This window comes from Solanum stenotomum, chromosome 6 (genome assembly GCF_019186545.1).
Source record: "Solanum stenotomum isolate F172 chromosome 6, ASM1918654v1, whole genome shotgun sequence".
NCBI classification, from domain to species: Eukaryota; Viridiplantae; Streptophyta; class Magnoliopsida; order Solanales; family Solanaceae; genus Solanum; species Solanum stenotomum.
Window position 1 is genome coordinate 60,083,498 of NC_064287.1, and position 14,399 is coordinate 60,097,896.

The window sequence follows — 14,399 nt, forward strand, 5'->3', positions numbered from 1 at the left end:
AATATATATGTTCTTTGCAGATCAGATCAGATCAGATCGAGCTAGCGTATACAAATTCTCAAGACATGTATGCCTTCTTCCAACATTAATAACTGTTTATCAAGTATAAACAGTGCTTGCTATCAGCACTTGTGTTCTTTATTATAACGGATGAGATATTATATGCGTGCTTGATTTTCATTACTATGTATTAATTGGAATCTACAAACCATTATTTAGCCCATCTTGACTTGGGACATGATTGAGCAACGACACATTGATTCAGTCCATTCTGACCCATCCAAATTTTGTCCAAACCGTTCATTTGTCACCTCTAGACATGACTAATAATGTTTTTCAAAGAAGTGTAAGTTCCAAATATGGCAACTGAAGAACCAAAAACCAAAATCATCCCAATAAACACAACTTCCAAATATGAAGGCTTCTTGATCTTGAGGTAGCATAGGCATGGTAACAATATCGACACGGTAACGCCCAAAAGAGCGCCCGTAAATGTCATGACATATCCAAAGAATGGAACGGTTAACGCCACAATGACAGTGCTGATGACTAAAAATGTTCTGATGAAGTAGCTTACGATAAACTTACTCTTTCGTAAAGGTAATTTATCTTCAATAGCCGTTGCAATTGGAGAGACGACAAGAGCATACTTTGTTATTGGATTAACGAGTGTCGTATATATCACGATTTTTGAACTAATTTTCCCGGTAGGGAGATTTAATGTTATTTGTGACATTAAATTTTGTCCATACATTAAGTAGCCCATAGTTGCCATTGATCCATAGGTTATGGTGCTTAATATAAAGCACACAAATAAAACCTGTTTGANAGTAGCTTACGATAAACTTACTCTTTCGTAAAGGTAATTTATCTTCAATAGCCGTTGCAATTGGAGAGACGACAAGAGCATACTTTGTTATTGGATTAACGAGTGTCGTATATATCACGATTTTTGAACTAATTTTCCCGGTAGGGAGATTTAATGTTATTTGTGACATTAAATTTTGTCCATACATTAAGTAGCCCATAGTTGCCATTGATCCATAGGTTATGGTGCTTAATATAAAGCACACAAATAAAACCTGTTTGACAAAAAAGGAAAAAAAAAGATTTAAGTTATATATACGATGATCAAATAAAATATGTTTATAATTATTGGTGTAATATGACATGTAGGCCGTCGCAAAGGTATTTACAATTTAGTATGAGAAAATATGAAATGTCATTTTTTTTTATAATTAGGCATATGATCATTTATAAATTGAAATGTCATCTGCCAGCTTCATATTCAATCAAATATTGAACAAAAATATTTTATTTATAAATTGAAAAGTTCTTGAATCTCACGCTAAGTTTTCTGTTCCGTACATTTTTGTGTCTTTTTGTATGTTTTTGTATTGTTCTGTCTATTTCTGTGGTTGGAGTACTTCTCTCCAACTTCTAAGTATTGGAGCACTTTCTATGTGGCGCGAGAGTAACACTTCCTCCATCTCATTTTCATACTTTTATAAAAAATTTAATCTGTTGTCTCAAAAGAAATGTCATCGATCTTTCTATAACAAAACATTAACATAACTTTAAATTTCCTTTTACGCCCTTAATGAAACAATATACAACCACAACTTTCAAAACAAAACTATTTCCTCTTATCTTAAGCTTTGTATCTAGTTAAACGGTACCACATAAATTGAAACCGAAGTAATACATATTTATCAATAAGATATTATTACCTTGGGAAATTGGCTTCTATCCTTCATGGAATTGCATATTGTTGGGAAAACAGCATGACCACAATAACAAAATGTATACATACTTATCGCACTTATCAATCCATCCCATCTCCAAATCACACCTTTTTCTTCAAATCCAATACCATCAATTGCACCAACCCAAAATATTGAAAAAACCAAAACAATTGAAGCCAAAACTCCACCAATAGAAACATAAGCCAATAAACCTAAACTTTTCAACCATGTTGTTGGCAATATTACAATAGCAACTAATAAAACAAATACTTCCCTTCCAACAATTTTAACACAACCAAAATGAATTTTTGCATTTGGGAATAATTTTTGCAAATTGTCACCTTCTAATATGAGGAATTCAATTGCAACAAAGTATAGTTCAAGATATAAGAAAATTGATATCAACATTCTTCCTTTGTTACCAAAAGCAAATTCACCAATATCAGGATATGTATTGATTGAAGAAGAAGAAAAAGAGTTCAAGTTTTATGTATCGAGTTATTGAATATTTATACAGTCAAGTCACTTATAAGGTGATTACAGATAAATTTATCTATGTGATCATAAGCATAGGTAAGATAATAGAAATAATAACAAGTAACTCGTTATAACAGGTTGAACAATACTAATAACGGAAAAAAAACATTTACTTTGTCGGTGCATATAACTTCAATTAAAGTAGTACAATACAACAACATATTTAGTGAAATCTCATAAGTGGGGTCTGGAGAGGGTATTTGGTGCATATACGTAGCCTTATCCCTATCCTATGAAGATAGAGAGGTTGTTTTCGATAGTCCCTCGACTCAAGTAAAGCATAACAAAATAAAAAAGAATAGAGTATACCAGTAGCACCAACAAATAATACAGTAACTGAAACAAAGGAAATAACAGGTAAAACTAACCATTATAAGAAATTAGGAGGAGAAAATACTAATACCACTTATAAGGAAAACTACACAGCACGACTACTTGACTTATAACTTTTTACCTTAAATTACGACCTTCATATTCTCCTATTTTGGATCATATCTTCGATAAGCTAAGTGATTATGATCACTTATGTCTACTTTTGGATGTGTCTTGAAAACAACAACAATAAATAATGAGATGTTTACCTGATAATGCATTAATACCATTGAAACATGTTCTAAAGAAAGAGGTTCCTTTACTAGGCTCAATAATTTGTGGAATCTGATTTTGAGTCTCAATTCTCTCCACACTATGGGATCCCATATTTTTTGAGTGCCAAAATTAACATCAAAATGCTAGTTTATATATTGGGTTTTGGCAAATTTGTCTAGAATAAAAATATTCTATCTATATGTTTTTAGTTATTAATTCAAATTAAAACTCAATAATTAAAAAGCTAGATTCTCAAACTCATAGAGATACAGTGATGGCGTTTTGCTTTTTATCTAGAGAAGGGTGTTTAACCCCTATTTCATCATATTCTTCTATACGAAATGTTGATATGGATCGAAAAAGGATAATTCAAATAAGGCTATTATTGGAAGACTTTTTTTATCGAATAGACTTGCACAAGCAAAAAAAGATTGAATAGTTTATTAGTTTAATCAAGGAGCGGAACATACACTACATTAAAAATGATTTTCAACAGTAATTTATTAATGGTAATAGCTTAATCGTTGCTAATTCTAGGATACCTTTTAATCTCTTTTATTATTTTCTTCTCTTTATTTTTTATTAGGTAATTTTCTATCAATTGTTTTTACTATTCGACTTTTGTATTGAAACATTTAAATCTATTATGTAAATAATAGTTATCTATGTTTTTCATTAAAATAATAACTCAATTTGCACATGCATACACTTACTACTTTAATTTTAAAAAATAGTTTGCATCCATTAAAAATGTCCTTCAGAATCAAACCTCATTTATACTAAATTAAAGTCTCCATTTATATGGGATTTTTTTTTTGTTAATTTTGGAATATATCAATTCACACGTTTTTGCACGAATCTTTATTATAATGAGTATATTATAGTACTACAATACTAAACTTTTATTAATAAACAAGAATGGATTCTATCTAGTACAAAAATAAAAATATTCTTTTTCATCAAGCAATTTGTTATTAGGTTTTGGCAAATATGTCTATTGGGTTTTGGCAAATATGTCTAGAATAAAAATATTCTATCTATATGTTTTTAGTTATTAATTCACAACTCAATCAATAAAAAGCTAGATTCTCAAACTCATAAAGATGTAGGTGATGGCGTTCTGCGAGGGGGCTCTCAACCACTTGACGATAAAGAGAAGGACGTTGAAATATTTTCTATTTCACATCGTATTTCTCACTCTTTTTAATAGCTTTAAAAAATTATGTATATTTTTATATTTGATCCTATAATGTAAGTTTTGACCCGCTAAATTTATTCGCGTATGCCTATTCATTTTGGTATTATTTTTTAAGAGAATTTTGTCCTATTTGGTCCCGCTCTGCCCTATTTCATCATATTCTTCTATACGGATATCGTTGTTAAATTTGTATTTTTAGAAGTAACTAACATTCTTTGTAAATATCTCTAAAATCTGTAGCAGCTTTGAATCTAATGGCTATTAATTAATGTTGATAAAATGCATTATCACTCTTTGTTAATGTGTATATTTATTCCGATTTAAGAAAGGCAAGGGCCTTCTAATTCTAGGATACCTATACAAAATATACCTATTAGTCTCTTTTATTATTTTCTCTCTTTATTTTTCATTATGTAATTTTTTATCAATTGTTTTTACAATTCGATTTTTGTATTGAAACATTTAAATCTAATATATAAATAAAAGTTATCCATGACTCGATTTGCACATGCATACTACTATAATTTTAAAAAGTAGTTTGCATCCATTAAAATGTCCTTTAGAATCAAACCTCATTTATACTAAATTAATTAAAGTCTCAATTTGTATGGGAATTATTGTTTTATTTAAAAAGAGAAAACCCATTGTTTTCAAGAGTCGCCACTTAATTTTTAAAGGAAAATTAAGAAAAAATTGATTTTTGTCAAAAGATTAAAACAGAAATCTAATGAAAATATTAAAAAGGGGTTTGGGGTTCATATTAGCATTTCGGAAAGGATTTGAAAGCACCCGAAATGCCTGCTAACACGCGGTTATCCGATAACTAACAATTTGGCTAATGTGTTTAAAAGAAAAACATGCTTGATTAAATAGAAGAAATAAACAACTTTTAAACTCATTTTCAAGGGAAATGGAAATAAGAATATTACTTAAGTGGAAAATACTATATATTCTAAAGTCAAGTAAAATAAAATATACTTATTTGATTTTAAGAAAGATATGATTGATTCATCTTTTGGGGAATTGAACTAGGGGAAAACCTTAAAATTAACTAGCAAATAAACAATCAAAACAAATACGAAAACAGATAAAATAGAGAGAGAGAGTCTAGGCCTAAGTCTGGTTTTCTGTCCACCTTGACCAACACTTGGGCCTAATTTCAGCTTTTGGGCCTTTGGCCCATTTGTAGCTGTCCTAAAATCTAATAGGATAGTAACACTCAAAATAAGAGGGATTAGGCCCAATAATAACAAAATACAAAGCTGAAAATCTAGGGCTCTTTTAGCCCATTTTCAACGCAATATACAACATATACAACTGATGTATATCGATGTATATTGTGCGTATCCAACACTTCGATTCACTCCGAACACCTGTACGTCAATGTCAAGGACCTGTTCTTCGATCTTTCAAGACTAGCTGACTCGATAAAGGAGAATTGGGCCTCCTTGGCCTATTTCGAGATGCAAGGGAGAACATAGGAGTTCATGATGAACTCAGACAGATTTCACATGCGACACAAAGGTAAAAAAAAATACACAAGTATAACTCATTAACTAAAAAAAAACCATGCTATATCAAATATAAAAACTAGCATAAACAAGGCAATGTCTAGAATTGATAACGGAGAACTCTTAATTTTAACTAAGCCTTAGTAAGCATGCTTACTAACAAATTACTAATATTTGACTACTGACTACATTTAGCATTAATAAAGGCACAAATAAAATTAAAAAGATGGCTAAAAATTAAGCTTAAGAGCTATTTAAGATAAAGAGCAAAATCATGACAAACAAGCTAAGCCTTCCTAAATCAAAACAATGCACAATCTGGAACAATCGGTCAAAACATTAGCAGAAAGTATCAGCCCAAAAATGAGCAGGAACATTCAATAAAAAAAAAAAAAGCACAGAATCTTAATTGGTTTAAAAAAGGACAGACCCAATATCATTCGACGCTACTTTAACCTTAAAAGAAAGCTTATATATAGATATATACTCTTAACAATACTAAAGAGGTAAACTTGACAACTTATCCAAAACATTAGCAGCTCCGACTAGATACTCTTATGGTGAGGTCCATGATTAATGATGAGATTTTCAAGATATGAACCAAATGTGCACCATATAATATTAGCATTTAAATCAATATGAAAAAAGAAAAAAAAAACAACTATAAGCAGACAAGATTAGAGATAACAGAATACTCAAACATGGACAAGTAACTAAGCTTCAGCTCCTTAATCACAATTGATGCTACATTGAACCCATAATCTTAGGCAAAATTTAATAAATACACACAAACATGAACTTAAAGCTTCCCAACAGATAACCGAAACATACGCTGAAGCTTAATGCAGTTAGGTACCACAACAAAGATTCATAACGAGTATGAGCACATGAAGCATTGATATCGATAATTTCTATCACCTATTTCAGAGAATTTTAACCAGTAGCTAAGTTACTACAAACTTCAAAATATAATGATTCCTAAGAGATGAAGGTAGCCTCAACAAGAACATCATCATTGTTATCTTCTAATCTACATGTTCATACAATCACCCGAAATCAAACGAAAATGAAGGATGCAGATGCGTAGCTACTTCAGGGAATTGAGAAAAAAATAGCTAAACAAAACGAAATAGAAGAAAATATTACCTCTTTTGGAGCAGCGAGCCTGAGACAACGAGCTTGAAAGGATACTTACACCACCAACTTCAAACTCTGATGAATCCGAAAAAATGATGACCAGGATCAAACAGTGAAACTGTAACCCAAAGCTAAATATCCTCTCTGTTTTCAGCTGTTTTCTTTTTCTAGATTCCTATATCTAATTTTCGTTCTTCAGCTTGCTGGACTACCCTCTCTATCTATTTGTTCCGGCCCCCAAACAAAGAGGGAGAAAGGGGTTTAAATAGGGGAAGACTAGGGTTCGGTTTAGGGGAGAAAACAGGTGAAGAATTGGGTGAAATTCGAATTTGAAATCCAAAAATCTCTGAGAGATAAGGTTGTTGCTGGAATTTGTACCAGACTTGTACAATTCTCAACGGAAAAATGATTTGGGACGTCTGATTTGAGAGGAAGGACGAACGAGCAAGGAGATTACGACACCTGGATGATTCTCGTACGGAGAGAACACAGATAGATGGGGAGAGAGCACGAGCTGCTTCGCGATTTGGGTTTGTTGTGCTGCGGAGAAGAAGAACACGTACAATGTTCTGGTTTCGGGTCGCGTACACTGGTTGCTGTTCTGGAAATAGAAGAATACGGGTCTGGGTCATTTTTTTGGTATGTATTGAGGGAATGGGTTGGGTCGGTTGATATTGCAATTGGGAATGGGTCATTTGTGTTGTTTGAGAGAAGAGGGCCCAATATGGATTGGTTTCTTAAAGGATGTGGAAGAGATGGACTAAATTGGTAAATAAAAGTATAGCCAAATTGAATTTAAATAGGATGAATTATTAAAAATTAATTAACGAGCTTCTTAATTTTAACAAACTTAAAATAATTGACTCAGATATAGACTAATAACTTGAAAATATAAGCTATAGAATAATTAAACTAATTAACTAAGTATTTAACTAAAACAAAATATTTTTTGAGACAATTTTTGAATATTTATAAAATATACTGACCATTTACAAAATTAAAAAATATATATTTATAATTTAAAAACTCCAAAAGTGACAAAATATTTAACCTGTAAACTATTATTTATTTATTTTTTGAAATTTTGTAAAACTAATTATTTCAAATCGTTCGAAATTGATGAAACTCAATGATTAATCTATATTGTGGAGGTCCAAAATTGAGTGTCAACAATTATTATTTTTTTTTGTTAATTTTGGAATATATCAATCCACACGGTTTTGCACAAATCTTAATTATAATGAGTAACTTATAGTACTACAATTCTAAACTTTTAATTAATAATAAACAAGAATGGGTTCTATCTAGTACAAAAATTAAAATATTATTTTACATAAAGCAATTTGTTGGACATGAAACTTGACTCTGGCTCTTCCTCTTTATTAAGCAACGTTAATTGGATATGAAATTTTATTGATTTATCGGTTTAGGTAACAATTTAGATTTTTTTCATTAACGGATTATCGGTATTTAATTTTTAACGGTTTGAGGTTTTTTCTTAATAGATTAATCGATAACCCGATAGTAAATTAATAAATTATATTTGTACCATTCGATATATAAAGTTCTTGACTTAAAGTTTAGTTTATACTTTTATTTCTAGCTATCTCAAACTCTCGATTATTCTACAATGTGTTAGTTTTTACTGGTGAAAAATATGCAATATTTGTCAACTCATGTGCATTGTTCACTTGGTTTGTCATCTTGTTTCTAAGTGATTTTCAATGATTTTTTTTTTGTGTCAAATCTTAAAGGTTAAATCGATAACGAACAATAACCAATAAACCGATACCTGATAAGTCAATACTTGATGGTTCTATAATATCTTAGCATATCTACAAACCAATAAATTAAACTTTAAAATTGAATCGATCGATACTCATCACAAATTAATCAACATGTGGTGCTAAATGCGATTCAGAAGCAACAATAGATGCAAAAGGGGCAATAATATTTTTCTATCTCATTCCAATCCTCTTCTCTATTTTTTTGGTGTTTTATATATATAGTGTTTTCATTTAATTTACATTGAGAATATTATCCTCAAAATATTTTAAATTTTTATACGAATCTACTTTTTTTGCTATTCTTAATTAATATTGGAATATATAGGAAAAAATCATTTCGCAAATTCAACGAGCTAGGTTTTTTGACATGAGGGAAATTTTCCTAGTGTTTTTCATAAAGTTCCACTTCTTCTTTTTTATATAATATAATAATTTGTAGAGAATGCAAATTTTTCCTTTGACTATAATGTCTTACTATAGGATTGATTTGGTGGGCATTTTTTGTTTTTGTTTTTTTATCGGTGTCCCAACGTGAAGGACAATGATAATCTTTTTGGTTTAATTAATTTGCTTTTTGATACAAAACAAAATTCCTAGAATCTTTACTCTAAAACAATTTAGCCAAATGTTAGTCATTATTCCTTGACTAATACATTAGTGGTCCTAAAAAGGTGAATATTTATATAATATGACCTTTGGATTTAATTATCTTCTACGTATAAGTAATTAATTGTTATATATATACTGTATATATATTGTTTTATTAAATGATTATATTCATTTTATTTCTAGTTGTTTACTTCTTTGTATTTCAAAATCTTGGTTGATTGGGGACAATCTCAAAGTACCCCCACGTGAGAGGGACACTAAAAGTCGTGTGACTAGAAGACAATATAGAATATGACATTTGAATTTAATTTTAAACTTCTCATTTTATTTTTATCGACACGCTATAACTAATACATGATGGGATATATAGTATTAACGATATTGGAATAATCATATTTAGATAAAATATCAAGTTACGATGTTGACTTCTCTGAATATATGTTGGACAAGTGACCCTCCAAAATCAACGATCGAGGAATGATTTTGTATTTAACAAGAATGTATGAGTATTTATCACTTACTCCGTTAAGCATAAAGCAGAACACTTATTTGGTTTGATCCATCATTTGGTAATACTTTAGGCCCAATGCTTGATTGATCAACCCAAGTTCATTTTAGGCTCAACAAGAACTTGAAAATAAAATTAGACAAAATTTCGAAAATAATGGTACTTTTTGTCTTAATTATCAATCACAACAATAATTTGGCTAATTATCAAATGTAGTAGTAATAGTTTTACTTTAAAAACTTGTGATACAGTTAATCAATTCGCTTTATATTTATTATGTATGTTCACTTTATATTAGAACAAATTGATATACTGATACAAAGTGAATCGATATAACTCCAACTCTGGCTATTTTCTCATGTACGAGTCCTTTTTTTTTTTTAATTTCTCTTTTGATATTCAGTATTCATATTGGAGTCCAATTAAATTTGAATTTCCACAATTTTGTATGGTCTATTTTGGAAATGACTCTCCCAACAAGATTGTCTTTGTTCCTACGAGTACAAACCAATACATGCGTCTAGTTAGGGATCCCAACTATCTCAGCATCATCCACATTGACCATCACGAGGTTAACTATGAAGAGATTTAGGATAATTTTGGACAAATGATGTGAAATCAAATGATTGGAAGTTAAAATTTTGTTTGAAATTTTAAAATCTTCATGATTTCAAAATGTGGTTGCAAGGGATCGCTCTGACATCCGATTCATTGTCAAGAATTGATAGACTAACCAACCTTCAAGAACTAAGTCTAGAGGACGCGATCATCGAGGAGGGGAAAGAATGGAACATGGAAGATGTCACCTTCGAGAAACTCAAATCTCTAAAATTGAATAGTGTGGAATTTTCTGAATGGCAGGTTGATGCAGAGAAATCGTTTCCCGTGCTCGAGAAACTATATATAAGTAGATGTGATAAGCTTATGGAAATCCCAGAGAGTTTTGGAGATATTGCGTCATTAGAGCTTATCATAGTATGGGGCAGCCCTCAGCTTAGAAATTCGACTTTCAATATTAAGGAATATGTTGAAGAAATGACCGGAGAAGACAAGCTTGAGGTATACTTCTCTGATTGAGGTATGCTTCATTAACAGATTAACTTATTACTTTTACAAATGTTATGTGTTTTCCTATATTACTTTTAACTAATACAATATATGTTCTTTGCAGATCAGATCAGATCGAGCTAGCTCATACAAATTTTCAAGACATTAATAACTGTTTATCAAGTCTAAACAGTGCTAGCTATCAGCCCTTGTGTTCTTTATTATAACGGATGAGATATTGTATGCGTGCTTGCTTTTCATTACCATGTATTAATTGTAATCTACAAACCATTATTTAGCCCATCTTGACTTAGCTCATTATAGACCAAATAAACTTAGGACAGGCTTGAGCAACGACCCAATAAACATAACTTCCAAATATAAAGGCTTCTTGATCTTGAGATAGCATAGGCATGGTAACAATATAGACACGGTAACGGCCAAAAGCACGTCCGTAAATGTCATGACATATCCAAAAAATGGAACGGTTAACACCACAATGACTGTTTGATGACCAAAAATGTTCTGATGAAGTAGCTCACGATAAATTTACTTTTTGGTAAAGGTAATTTATCTTCAATAGCCATTACAGTTGGAGAGATGACAAGAGCATACTTTGTTATTGGATTAACGAGTGTCGTATATATCGCAATTTTCAAACTAATTTTCCCAGTAGGGAGATTTAATGTTATTTGTGACATTAAATTTTGTCCATACATTAAGTACCCCATAGTTGTCATTGATCCATAGGTAATTGTGCTTAATATAAAAGCACACAAATAAAACTTGTTTGACAAATGTCACGACCCGAGTCTACACCTTGGACGTGGCCGGCACTCAAGAATCATTGTTGGTCCCCAAGCGAACCCTCATCCTGGCTGACTACAAGCGGGAGACTAACTTAAGCATGCAAAAGCTTAAAACTGAAATAAAAGTTCATATAACTTAAATAGAAATCTTTAACTCAAAAGACAACTCCGAATAAAATAAATTATTCAACTCGCCATAAAATAGGCAACTTAAGTCTTTAAAACATTTAATAAAATGAATGAATAATACAGACTTCTCAACTATACTGACTATATATGAAGCCTCTAATTGATAAAGATAGAAGTTGGGACAAGACCCACGACATCCTGACTAAACTGAAAAGTAAATTAAATGAAATCCTCCGAAAACAAGGAGGCTCACCATAGCTAACTCGAACTCCCGGATGTATCAACAAAGTTCCTATTGACGATCCTGATCAATACCTGTGTCTGCATCATGAGAAGATGCAGGCTAAATGGCTCAGTACGTGGAATGTACGAGCATGTAAGGGTAATTCTAAAGCATAAACATAAGCTTGAAACTTGATAAAAAGGAAACATACTTAACTCTTTTCAATCTTACCCAACTCAAGGAATAATCCAAACTACTCAAAACTACTCAAACTTACTCAACTCAGAAGTACTCAAGGATAAGATACTCAACTGAAAGATATGTTATTCGACTCTGTATACTCAACTCAATATAACTGAACTCATTTCAATATAAAGCAATTTAAAATAAGTGCAATATAAAGAAATAAATTGTTTAAAAACATACGGAAATCTCTGTGTGTATGCAAGGATACAACATAACTCTGAGATGTATGTAAAAATACAATAAGCTGATGTATATAAAAATACACTAACTTATGTGAAAGTTTCTCTAACCGACAACCATCACATAAGAGCTATTGTGATGATACAGTGATCTTCCTCACGTTGCCAGCGCATCCTATACCTGGCCAAAGGTATAGGACCTGAACTGCCTAATGGATCCATTAGTCTATTTCGAAAAAGGTTCATCTAAAAAGTATGACCCTTTTCTACCCATGGTGGCTACATGGTTTATGGAGGCTGTGAGTTGTCTGAACTCTCCCCCATATCGGTGCTCAATACTACTCCCAAAATATACTAGCTCTTATGTTTTAAAAACATACTTCTTTATGCTGATTTGAGATAATTGCTCAAAAACTTAGCTCAAAGGCTACCTTGGAAATCTCAGTTTCCCTGCTTGCTTCATTTAGAAAGCTATTACTCTTTTCTAAAAACTAGCCCGAAGGCATTTTCGAAATCTCAGTTTCCGTTCTTATTTGAATGTGAAAACATTTATAAACTCTTTAAGAATACTTAGTCTCCATATACTTTTGAAGAAAATGACTTCAAACTTTACTCTTTACTCTTTACTGAACTCAAAACTTAAGTCTTAAAACAAAGTTGAAACGTTTGTAAAAGACTTCTTAAAATATGGTTGATACCGAATTATGGACATGAACTACTTAATGCAAGGTTTTCAATAACCATAGATAGAACTCAAATACTTGAAACTCAAGAACTTCAGTGATACTACTCATTTTCAAGAATGCTCAACTCAGAGTTCATGCGAAATTATGAGCATGAACTACTCAACTCAAGGACTCAAATATATTTCTCATCTCAAGAATGTTAGACTTATAGGGTTCATGCAGAATTATGGCCATGAACAATTCAACTCAAGGACTTCATGGGTAACATGTAATAGTTCCATGATTATAAATATAATCTCATAGGGGATTAGGAACTCAATACTTAGAACTTGAATATACTACTCCTCTCAAAGGTACTCAACTGATGAAGTTCATGCGGAAGTTATGGGCATGAATGACTCGACTCAAGGGTCAAATTATCAATAAGAAACTTATGTATACGACTCTTCTCATTATCATACTTACTTGCTCAAAACTTAACTCAAATCGATGATAGATCTCAAAGGATTCACAATTGAACTCAAAGGCTTCCTTGAACTCTACTCTAAACTCTCTCTTGAATTTGAATTATGAATTCAAGAGTAATGATTCATGATATGAAGGATCTCAATAACAATATAGATATTCGATAATTAGGAATAGAACTTTTAAAAGAAATGTGAATTCAAGAACTCAAAATCAACTTATCTAAAGAATACTCAAATCTAGGGAAACTATCATAGATTACTCTTTTACTGATCTAAAAGTAGATGTAGGGCGTGAGGACGAACTAGTCCAACACTATGATAGCCTTACATACCTAGAAGAACAAGATTCTTGAAGAATCTTGAAGAAGAACTTGATTAGAAACCTTGAAACCTAGCTTGAAGGTAAACAATCAAGAAACCTTTCTTGAGATTCTTGAATTAGTTTCTTGAAATCTCTATGGCCAATAATTATGATTTTCATTAGTGAAGTTGAAAATCTGATTGTTTTGAGTCTTTTATTAGTCAAGAAATTCTGTGACATCTTGCAAGTTGGTAACTAGGAAGAAGCTTAAAATTTGGAAATAGTCATTTTTGGAAGGAATTAAAAATCTGGGAAATTTGGTTAAGTATGGGAAAAAGTGAGTTTTTGGCCTACTTTGAATAGTTATAACTCTTATATCAAGATGAGTTAGGTGTAGTTCCAGTTATGTTTGCAAATTTCGTGGAATGATCTTTCCAAAGCCACCAAGTTTTCTCGATTCCGAGTTCGTATGAGTGAGTTATGCCCTTTGGAAGTTGGGCTGTTGGCAGGGCAGTTTACCCGAAATTTTGTAAGGGTATTTTGGTCTTTTCCCTAGCCTTTTCTTTTGGATATATATTAGTGTGTTAGACTGATTTTGATAAGTTTTTCTCATTTTAAAGAGTGAGAGTAAGGGTTTGTGAGTGAAGAGGAGAAGAAGAGGAGAAAGAGAAGATCAAGCAAGTTTTCGTCAA

The 14,399-nt window shown here is 31.4% G+C and overlaps 2 protein-coding genes and 1 pseudogene across 2 annotated transcripts in view; 1 reads left to right on the top strand and 2 right to left on the bottom strand.

The window, feature by feature from the left end:
* LOC125868380 (putative late blight resistance protein homolog R1A-3) overlaps positions 1-14,399 on the bottom strand; it is a 151,833-nt gene that overhangs the window by 68,818 nt on the left and 68,616 nt on the right. The window lies entirely within an intron of this gene.
* The window catches only part of LOC125868391 (putative late blight resistance protein homolog R1A-3), an 86,438-nt gene that overhangs the window by 56,916 nt on the left and 15,123 nt on the right, over positions 1-14,399 (top strand). The gene's annotated exons all lie outside the window — the stretch shown is intronic.
* LOC125868390 (amino acid transporter AVT1I-like) overlaps positions 230-14,399 on the bottom strand; it is a 100,213-nt pseudogene continuing 86,043 nt past the window's right edge.